The sequence below is a fragment of the Plecotus auritus genome (genome assembly GCF_963455305.1).
Source record: "Plecotus auritus genome assembly, chromosome: 6".
Taxonomy (NCBI): Eukaryota; Metazoa; Chordata; class Mammalia; order Chiroptera; family Vespertilionidae; genus Plecotus; species Plecotus auritus.
In genome coordinates this window covers 94,227,554-94,238,904 of record NC_137773.1, presented here as the reverse complement: position 1 = coordinate 94,238,904, position 11,351 = coordinate 94,227,554, and the positions used below count along the sequence as shown (strand labels likewise).

The window sequence follows — 11,351 nt, the reverse complement described above, 5'->3', positions numbered from 1 at the left end:
TGAAAAAGGAGGACATCTGTAATACTTTTAATAATAAAGATTTTAAAACAAACAAATGAACAAAACAAGAAAACTGTGTAGTCCATGGCCACCTTGGGGAAAAGGTCTGAAGAGGACAGAAATTCCCAATCAGAGATGTCATGGGTTGGGGTGTGTGTCTTAAAGGGGATGACATGTTGAAAAAATAGATATTGATTGCTTTGCTGCAAAATATAATTGTAGCATTTCAATTGTGTTAGTAATAGCCAATTGTTTAAAAAATGATTGTGCTATTTTTTCTTTCCTGCAAGTCACCTACACCACATGGGACAAGGAAATGATACCCCAATTTCAGAATTACTTCTTCTGGGATTTTCAGAGGAACAAGCACTGCAGCCCCTCATATTTGGGCTTTTCCACTCCATGTACCTGATCACTGTGTTCGGAAACCTGCTCATCATCCTGGCTGTCAGCTCAGACTCCACCTCCACACACTCATGTACTTCTTCCTCTCCAACCTGTCCTTGGTAGACATCTGTTTCACCTCCACCACCGTCCCAAAGATGCTGGTGAACATGCAGACACAGAGCAAAGCCATCACCTATGAAGGCTGCATCACCCAGACGTATTTTATCATACTATTTGAAGGGTTGGATAACTTTCTCTTGACTGTGATGGCCTATGACCACTTTGTAGCCATCTACCACCCCCTGCACCACATGGTCATCATGAACCCCAGGACTATGGACTGCTGGTTCTGGTTTCCTAGATCATGAGTGGCCTGAATTCCCTCTTACAAAGCGTAATGGTATTGCAGCTGTCCTTCTGTACTGACTTTGAGATTGCCCACTATTTTTGTGAAATCCAACAGGTCTTCCAACTTGCCTTTTCCGACACCTTTCTTAATAACATGGTGATTTATTTTGCAGCTATACTACTAGGTGCTGGTCCCCTCGCTGGTATCATTTACTCTTACTCTAAAATAATGTCCTCCATTTGTGGAATCCCATCAGCACAGGGGAAGTATAAAGAATTTTCTACCTGTGCATCTCACCTCTCAGTTGTGTCCTTATTTTATGGTACAAGCCTAGGAGTGTATCTCAGCTCTGCTGCTACCCATAATGCACACTCAAGTGATGCAGCTTCAGTGATGTATGATGTGGTTACACCCATGCTGAACCCCTTCATCTGCAGTCTGAGAAACAAAGACATAAAGATGGCCCTGAAAAGATTCTATGGGATGGCAGGTACAAAACAGACAATCATCCTGAGGTAGAAAAAGTGCTCCAAGAACCAAAACCAGAAATTGAGATTCTTTCATCAGATTGTAGTTTTCAGACTTGTTCGTTGTATTCTGTCCTTGAATTTCCTTTGTTTGTTTCAATTCTCCTATACAATTTAAGTAACCATTTTATTAAGCTTTCTGCTTTGTTATGTAGACATTTGTTCCCTTTTTCTTTTTTACCTTCACAAAGTTTTTTCCAACCTTGATCAGAAATATTTGGAAGTTTTCATTTAATTCACTGGCAACAATGATATCTTAATTTCTTCTCCAATAACTTATATCATTGTATGTAATTTGTTCTGTGTTCACCATGTGTACCTCATTTTTATACATCAATATCTTAACTGATCTTCCTGATACTGTAGACTTTATGATTGTTCCCTAGAAGTCTCAGTCTGTTGATAGTGATGGAATAGGATAGGAATGCCTGGGCACTGGCCTGGGTCTTACAACTTGTTCCTCAGATCAGAGTCAATGTTGTGACCAGATGGATCCTTATGGTCCTTCTGATTTCAACAACCATCACGGAACTATGAACATGAAAGTTTTATTACTCAAAGGTCCAGCATGCCCAAATACCACACCAGAGAGTTGGAATTAGGGCAGGGGAAGGAAAAGCAGGCTCTCCCCTGTGGTCCGTTATCTAGATTACTCAGGGTTTTCTACAAGGGGAATTTCATAATATGTTAATCTTGTGTGAAAATCACAAAAATTCTGTGTTTAATTCCATATAAACTTTGCTTCCGAGATATATCCATTGTTTAATGTGACCTTCCTTCCTTTGCTTGTAGTGAAATTGTTTCTAATTAAAAATAAAATTGCATATATTTCAAGTTCCAAGTCAAATTAAACATAAAAGGAGAACTTCGTGGGTGGCGGCAGCACGAGTGTTTATGTAATAGCACTGTCGTACATCTGGCAATATGATTATCTAAGATGATTGTCTTTGAAAAAACTTAGTCAGGTACTTGTGCTACAAACATGCTCCTGTATTTCATACATAATTTCCAGGTTTTATTGTCTTATTTAGCTGAGGGTCCAATTGTGGTAATTATAATAAGGACCATAAGTGTCCATCTAGTCACATAGGAATTGGTCTCAGAAAAACGTAGTAAGACCCAAGCCAGTGCCCAGGCATACCTACCCTATTGCATCACTATCAATAGACTGAGATTTATAGGGAACAGTCATGAACTACCATAGTTACTGGCAAAACTTGATTACCAAATATCTATCTCTAACTTCTACTTACATGAGAGGTTCACAGACAGAAAGAGACAGTGAGGTAACGTTTATATGACATTCTGAGCTAAAGATGAGGTAAAGCACCTGGAGCTACAGAAGGGAGGAAGGACATTTAGGACAATAAGAAGAAAAGATGCTCAGTAATTAGAAATTTGCCCTGCCCTAGATATAGGTCACAAAATGTTATCTCTGATGATAAATCTTATTATTCAAAATTTAAATTCTTTAAGGGAGACGTAAAAGTTCCTATCTGGCAACTAAAGAGGAGCTCAGAGGGGATGTACAAAATAGAAGGTTTTTATAGGAAAGTGGGAGGGACAAAGGAGCTATTAAAACAGAGGGGGGGAAGGATTATTTGGGGCCATGACATTTTTTATTTGGGGGAAGAGGAGAGGAAGGATTTCTATCATACAGATTCCCTCTTCTTTCAGTGAGGGTTGGGGAGGACCCACCTGACAGATTACCTTACTGGTGCTTGACCAGAAATTCAAGGCTGGTTGATTAAAATTAAGCTCTGAGAGAGGTTGAAACTTCCATTAAATCCAGTATGAAATCTAGATTTAGCATCATGGGTTTGTAACTGGAGTGATGCCATTTTGGGCCTGTGGTTTTCTCTGTAACAATAGTATGGACATTAACAATATTAAACACAGAATATCTTTCCATTTATTTCTACTTCTTTCAATATTTTTAGCAATGTTTTATAGTTTATTTCTAGGTATTTAATTCTTTTTGATGCAATTGGGGAAAGGTCAATGGGGAAAAAAAAGGAGATATATGTACTATTATTTGTAATACTATAAAAAATTAAATTAAAAAAGAAATGGCATTGTGCTTTTAATATCTCTTCTAACTGTTCATATAGATGCAAATGATTATTATATATTTATTTTGTATCATTGTTGAACCTATTTATTGGTTCTAATTAATTTTTTAAATAATTTATTGGAGTATAATAACAAAATAAACTAAACATAGTTAACAGCAATATTTCTGAGTTAAAGGAGTTATGCAAAAATTAAGAGTACATACTGCACAGGTTCATATACATAACTCAAAAAAACACAAAAGCTTTAATCTTTGTTATATAATTGTAAAAAATGTAATTAGCCTCTTCCTCTGTGTCCTTATTTCTGCTGGTGATGTGGAATAATAATCCTAATTCTGGTAGATATTGGTAGAAATAAAGAAAATGTTTTTTAAACATAGAGTATGTCTAATCACTTTTCCATAGGTAGGAAGTGTATATACATATGCATGTATGTACATTTGTATGTGATTTTCTTTCAAATAAACACAACACACAAAGACATAACACAGACACACTAATATTCTCACCTTTAATGTTGACAGAAAATTTTAAAGAAATTTGGTGACAATAGAAATTAAAGAATGAATGATTAAATTAATATGAAACTAAAATAATTTAGAAATTTAGATACAACAACGTAACGTAGAAGGTTGACCTTAATTTTAGTAATGAATTACATTTCCTATATTAACGCACAAAGACCTCAAAGTCAGAACCACATTTAATCCTGTAACTGCAGAGTTTGTCCTCCAGGCACCAGGTGAGTCACACACACTGAACATGGGATTTCTAGTGGAGAGATTAGATGCACTTTATTGGGTTCATCGTGCAAGGAGAATGGAAAAGCTAGTGCTCAAAACTTGAACTCCTGATTCTTTTACTGGCAGTTGGTTTTAATGGGTGAAATTGGGGGTAGTGGTCAATGGGTGATCAGCTCATGTGTATATTCTGATTGGTTGGAGCAGGTGTTACAATGAGATATTTTAGGAGTTGTGATCATCAGTCATCCAAAGTCAGCTAGTCTGGGGTTTATGTGACTGTGGTCCATGAGAGTCACTGGTTTTTTATCTAGTAGAACATTTTAGTTTTTATAAAACCAACTCAAGGTATATGTCACTATGTTATCACAGATTCCAGAGCAGGGACTAGTGCAGCCATGGGCAAACTATAGCCCACGGGCCAGATCCGGCCTGTTCGACTGTTCTATCAGGCCTGCGGAGCTGAAAGAGCGTAGGGTTCTCTTGCTCTCCCGCCCGCTCCTTCACCAGCAGCAGTGTTAACAAGGCAACGTCGGGAAACATGGCCGCAGCTCGTTCTTCTTAGTGGGCAGATTTATATCCGCCCATTCAGTAGAAGGAACAACCTCTCAATCTTCCAGAGGCTCCTTGTAATGCCCGTGGACGCGTCCCCCGACATCACCCTGGGAATGCGTAGACATGTTATCGTGGTGATGTAGGGAGACACGCCCTTGGAGAGCACAGTATCAGAGCATTAGCTAAAAAGGAGACCAACAACACTGTTCCCACTAAAGTTGTTTTAAAGACCAAAAACCTTTCAACCCAGTCTATATTGCCATCTACATCTACATCCCGGGCATAATTTGGAAGTTGCACTAAAGAAAATGTTTAATTTACTGTTTACACATTTTGTTCTTTTCTATTTGTTTTAGTTTTAAATTATTTTATTATATTTAAGTTTAATTTGAAAGGCTTTTGTACCTTTCCTTTGTTAGGAAATTTTATTTTGCCTTTGCCATCTTCAATATAAGGTATGTTATTGTGCTATGATTCCTCCATTTTTTGAAGTTTCAAATTATAATAATTAGTGTTTACATTCTTCTTTTTAAAATGTTTGAAATGAATAAAACTATTGAAATAAAAAAAAAGACCGTACTCTTTTATGTAATGATGTTTACTTTGAATTTATATTAGTTCACACAAACACTCCATCCATGCTTTTGTTCCAGCCCTCCGGTCCAGTTTAAGAACCCATTGTGGCCCTCGAGTCAAAAAGTTTGCCCACCCCTGGACTAGTGCCACAAGACCCTGATTTATATCTGAAAAAGTTACTTTGATAAATATAAAGAAAAGGATCTCAGGTCTGTTTACTTGCAAATGAGACATTACAGGTAGGGGATTTGGTTGAGAAGGGATTCTGGCTTGGTTTCAATTTTATGAAATTGGGAATTCACTAGATCTGTTAATGGAGCAGAATCACCAAATTGACTTTAGATTTTTTTTTCTTCTACTTACTGTGAAATTTCAACGCAAATGCCTTTACCAAAGAAAGCTAATAGACTAGATTAACAATGATGGGGATTGATTGCATCAATGATCCTTATCAATGGACTCCTTGTATTCTTGCACTTTGTAATATGACCTTCCCTCCCAAAAAAACAGATTGAGTCTGTTTGCCCACCACTTGAATCTTATGGGTTTCTTTGACCAGGATAATGTGGTAGAAGTGATGTTGGGCTAATTCTGAGCCTTGCACACATCTGTCTCTTGGAATACAGCCATGGCTGTGTAAACAAGCCCAGACCATCTGGAATAAGCCTCCAGCCCCAGTGTTCCACCTGAAGCCACTAGACAAGCCTACAAGCCTACCACCAGTCAATCCAAAACTGTGTGAGAGACTCATCCAAGGTCAGCCGAACCACTGCCCTGACCAGAAGTATAAGAAAGTCCAGATCTAGCCAGTGATCCCTACTTACACACTTTAAGTTATGGAGTACTAAGGCAATTTGATATACGAAAATCACTAACTGGCACAATAACTTTATTAAGTAAAATTGAGAAAATTGAGGAACCTGAAGGTTAAGCAAATTGCCCAAGGTCACAAAGCTAGTAAGTGCTGAAACTGGGGCACAAACACAGGCTACTTAGCTCCAGAGTCTGTTCTCCTAATCAGTATTCGTTCTTCTGCTGCTGCTATAGCAGTGCATGAAATGGTGTTCTTATTTCTAAGATAGCATTCCACCAATTATGCAACCACATTCAGAGGCAGATCCCAACCTAGGGCAACTGATTGGCCGCTACTATGGCCACCTTGACCAGTTATGAGACCAGCAAGATCTCAACCTTGCTGGATGGGAGGTACTTTATATGTATAAGTCAGTAGCATTTAGAAATAGAATTCCACTGTCTTAACACCTGAGGGCTGAAGAGTCATTTTGTCACAAAAATAGAACAAACCTAAAATTTATGTGAAACCACATAAGATCCTGATTAACCAAAGCAATTCTGAGAAAACAAAACAAAGCTGGAGGCAACCCATTCCCGGATTTCAAACCCTATTATAAAGCTATAGTAATGAAAGCAGTTTGGTACTGGCACAAAAACAGACACATGGATCAATGGAAAAGAATAGAGAACCAAGAAATAAACCCACACAAATAAGGTCATTAATTTAGGAGAAAGGAACCAAGAATGTTAAATGAGGAAAGGACAGTATCTCCAATAAACTGTGCTGGGGAAATGGGACAACCACAGGCAAAAGAATGAAACTGGGTCACTACTGTAAGGGTTCAGAATGAGTCACCCCAAGACATGTACTTGGATTATTTTTGAGCTGAAGGCAACTGAGACCCTGGGAGTCCAAGAAAATCTTTTACTTCTCCCTTAAAGAATTTAAATTTTGGGTTTTGCCAATAATAAAAGTTATCATCAGAGATAACATTTATGACCTATATATGGGGCAGGGCAAATTTCTAATTACTAAATGCCTGCTCTTCTCATTGTCCTGCAATGTCCTTCCTCCCTTCTGAAGCCTCAGGAGCTTCACCTCATCTTTAGCTCAGAATGTCATACATACACTACCTCACTGCTCTTCTTGTCTCTGTTCCACTCACGTATGTTTCCAAGTAGACTCTACGGGAAGAGAAATATTTGATCATCTATTTTTGCCAGTAACTATGGTATCTTTTCTGGATACTCAGCTAAATAAGACAATGAAACCTGGAAATTAGGTATAAAGTACAGTAGAGTGTTTGACTAAGCTTTCAAATACATCCATCACAAATAATCATTTTGCCAGATGCATGACACAGCTACTACACAAGCACTCATATTATCTTCACCCATGAAGTTCCCCTTTTATTTTAAATTTAATGATTTTGTTTTGGAATAATTAATATATGCAATTTTATTTTTAATTAGAAACATTTTCAAAACAAACAAAGGGAGAAACTTCACATTAGACAATAAATATATCTAGGGAGCAAAGTTCATTTGGAATTACACACAGGAACAGACACAGAATTTTTGTGATATTTACACAAGAATTAACATGTTATAAAATTCCCCTTTTGTAAATCCTGAGTAACCTAGACAACTGACCACATGAATGACCCTGCTTTTCCTTCTCTTGCCTTAATTTCTGTTCTTGGGTCTTAAATAAAAAGCAAACCCAAAATATATAAAGTACTCATACAACTCAACAAAAGGAAGACAAACAGCCCAATCAGAAAATGGACAGAAGACCTAAATAGACACTTCTCCAAAGAAGGACACACAAATGGCCAAGCGTCATATGAGAAAATCTTCAACATCACTAATCATCAGAAAGATGCAAATTAAACCAAAATGAGGTGCCTCCTCACACCTGCCATAATGGCTACTATCAATAAATCAACTAGCAACAAGTGCTTATAAGGATGTGGAGAAAAGGGAACCCTAGTACACTGCTGGTGGGAATGCAGACTGGTACAGCCATGGTGGAAAACAGTGTGGAGTTTCCTCAAAAAAAATTTAAAATGGAACTGCCATTTGACGCAGTGATCCAGTTCTAGGAATATAGCCTAAGACATCTGAAATACTAATCAGAAAGATTATATGGCCCTAGCTGGTTTGGCTCAGTAGATAGAGGACCCCCTTCCACATTCACGGATCACGCCAGCCCAAACACCACGGATTTTTCTAGGCACAGACTTCCCTTGTCCTCCAGCTTGCGCAAAACATGCGTTCCTCTCTCCCGCTGGGACCAGAGACCTCACCTTATCCCAGGCAAAATCTGACCTTTCCTTGGTGGAGTGCAGAGCTGGGTTCAAATCTGGTCAAGGGCACATGCCTTGGTTGCAGGCTCTATCCCCAGTAGGGGGCATGCAGGAGGTAGCCAGTCAATGATTCTCATCACTGATGTTTCCATCTCTGTCTCCCTCTCCCTTCCTCCCTGAAATCAATAAAAATATATTTAATATATAAAAAAGAAAGAATATATGTTCCTCCATGTTCACAGCAGCATTATTTACAATAGCTAAGATCTGGAGATAGCCCAGGTGCCCATCCGTTGAAGAATGGATAAAAAAAAAAAAAAAAAAAAGTGGTACATTTACACAATGGAATACTATGCAGTTGTGAAAAAGAAGGATCTCTTACCCTTTGAAATAGCATGGAGGGGCCTGGAAAGTATTATGCTAAGTGAAATAAGTCAGTCAGAGAAAGATAAGTATCACATGATCCCACTTATATGTGAAATCCTTGAACAAAATAAAGTGCCAAAAAAAATAGATCCAGAGACATGGAAGTATACAACAGACTGTGGATCTTCAAAGGGAAGGTGGGGGAAGAAAAAAATAACCAAAGAACTTATATGAATATGTAAATAACCCATGGACACAGATAATAGTGGGGTGAAGGCCTGGGGAGGGGAGGAGAGACAGGACTGGGGTTGGCGGTGGGGCAGGGAAGGAGGACATCTGTAATACTTTCAATAATAAAGATACAGATCCACAACTGCGGCACCCACAGAACAGGTGTGAGCCCCAGAACACCGGTCCCCAATTGGCGCAAACACACGGATTCAGAGGAGCTCTGCACTCCACCACGGAAAGGTCAGATTTCGCCTGGGATAAGGTGAGGTCTCTGGTCCCGGCGGGAGAGAGGAACGCACGTTTTGCGTGAGCTGGAGGACAAGGGAAGTCTGTGCCTAGAAAAATCCGTGCCTGTTGGGGCTGGCGTGATCCATGAATGTGGAAGGGGGTCCTCAGAGCTGCTAACAGAAGGGATCTCTAAAAAGCAACCCATTTTGATCTGATGTGCAGGGACACCCTAAGAATTTCAAAGGTGTGCTAGCTGCTTAGACTTGCGCGCAGAACCATTGTTCGCACAATTGGGCTTTTTCCTCTTCAAATCCTTGCTTCTGATTACCAAGCCCAATACATAGGATCACCCAGCTGGGGACACCCTTGGAGACTTCAGGGGAAAGTTGTTTTTCTGGAACCTGGGGATCGGAGCAGGGAGTGACCTTCGGAGAGCCAGCTCTGAGGCAGCCCACTCCCACAAACCGGTAGTGAGTGCCACAGGGAAAGAAGGCTCTAACACTGCCTAGAGAGGCCATAGATAGACCCGGAAGTCAATCCAGAAACACTGCCATCCAGGGGGTGAATCACAAATTGACTCTTGTGTAATCAAAAATAAAGGAATACGAGAAATTAAGACATACCGCCTGCTTAAAATCAGGACTGGCTTACAACACTGAAGAGCAGTGTAATGCAAGCAACTGCAATACTGTCCTGACTGAGAAACAGAACAACAGAACAACAGAGGAAGTGAATGACCTTCACTATTCCACATTTTTTTTCATTTTTTTGCATCTTTTACTCAAGAAACTAATTTTTTTCTTTTTTCCTCACTTTATTTTACATTTTTAATTATTACATTTTTATTTTCAATCCGTATCATTACTACTGCTATTTTATCTTTTTTTTTTAAGTGTCATTTTATTTTCTCTTCATTTTACTTTGGGATTAGTGTTCTACATTCCATTTTCATCTTTCCTTTAGCATTGTTTTACTTTATCACAACTCTACCTTTATGCCATCACACTCTTCCTAACCTTCCCCTTTTCAGTGTCCTGTTTATCTTACCCCTTTCCTGCTTTAGATTTTCCCTATTCTTTCTGTTTACCCCCTGTTAAAATTTCACCCTACTTACATATCTAATCTCCAATCCCCTGCTCCAAGTCCATACACACCTCTCTCTTCACTGTCTTAACTATCCAAAAAATTGTTTTTCTCTCTGTTTTTTGTTGTTGTTTGCTTGAATGTTGATTATATTGAATTTTTATGCTTTTTGGTGAGATGGTTTTGCTTATTCTTCTTTTGTTTGTTTATTTTTTTGCTTGTTTTGTGAGACTGTTTTCCCTTGCCTCACTCAATATTAGTTGGTGTTGTAGTTTGTATTAATCCCCAGGTACTTGTTGCTGGAATTTGCTGGGATTAGTAATTGTTCTATTGGAGTTTTATCCCCATATATATAGTTTGTTACCCTTTCTCTCTTAGTCTCTTTCTTCTCTTTCTTACTTTTTTTTTCCTTTTCCCAATTTCCTTTTAACACTACTTTTTTTTCCCTTTCTTTCTTTTTCCTCTTCTTCTTTCTCTTCTATCCCCAAATTTGCCTTTCCATGGTGGTCACCTTTATTGGAGATTATTAATATCGTGAATACAGTGCCTTGTGTGTTGTACCTGGTAGTGCTATATTTTGTGCCTTTAAATCAATGCAGGAGAGAGAGAACTACATAACCAGACATCCAGAGAAGAGAGACCATAGGGAGACAAAGAAACAGCCCGCATATGAAAGAAAAGCAGGCGTCACCAGAAAAGAAAGTAAATGAAATGGAGGCAAACAACCTTCCAGAGAAAGAATTCAGAGAAATGGTCATAAGGTGGCTGAAAAGAATGGAAGACAAATTCGACAATATGAGCAAGAACCAAGAGGAAATGAAGAAGAACCAAGAAGAAATGAAAAATGACATCGCTGCTGTAAAGAACTCAATAGAAAGCATCAGGAGTAGACTAGAAGAAGCAGAGGACTGCATCAGTGAGCTAGAAGACAAGATGGGAAAGAATACCCAAGTAGAGCAACTTCTAGAAAAAAAAGTTAAAAGGCAAGAGGAGAGCCTAAGGGAACTTTGGGACAACATGAAACAAAACAACATCCGCATAATAAGGGTTCCAGAAGGAAAGGAAGCTGAGCAAGGAATAGAAAACCTGTTTGAAGAGATAATGACAGAAAAATTCCCTAATATAGGGAA

At 38.7% G+C, this 11,351-nt stretch overlaps 1 pseudogene across 1 annotated transcript; it reads left to right on the top strand.

The window, feature by feature from the left end:
* The first annotated feature begins 303 nt into the window (after positions 1-303).
* LOC308249724 (olfactory receptor 7A10-like) lies at positions 304-1,255 on the top strand (annotated as a pseudogene). The gene has a single exon. The product of its transcript is annotated as an olfactory receptor 7A10-like (transcript).
* Positions 1,256-11,351: the final 10,096 nt, after the last annotated feature.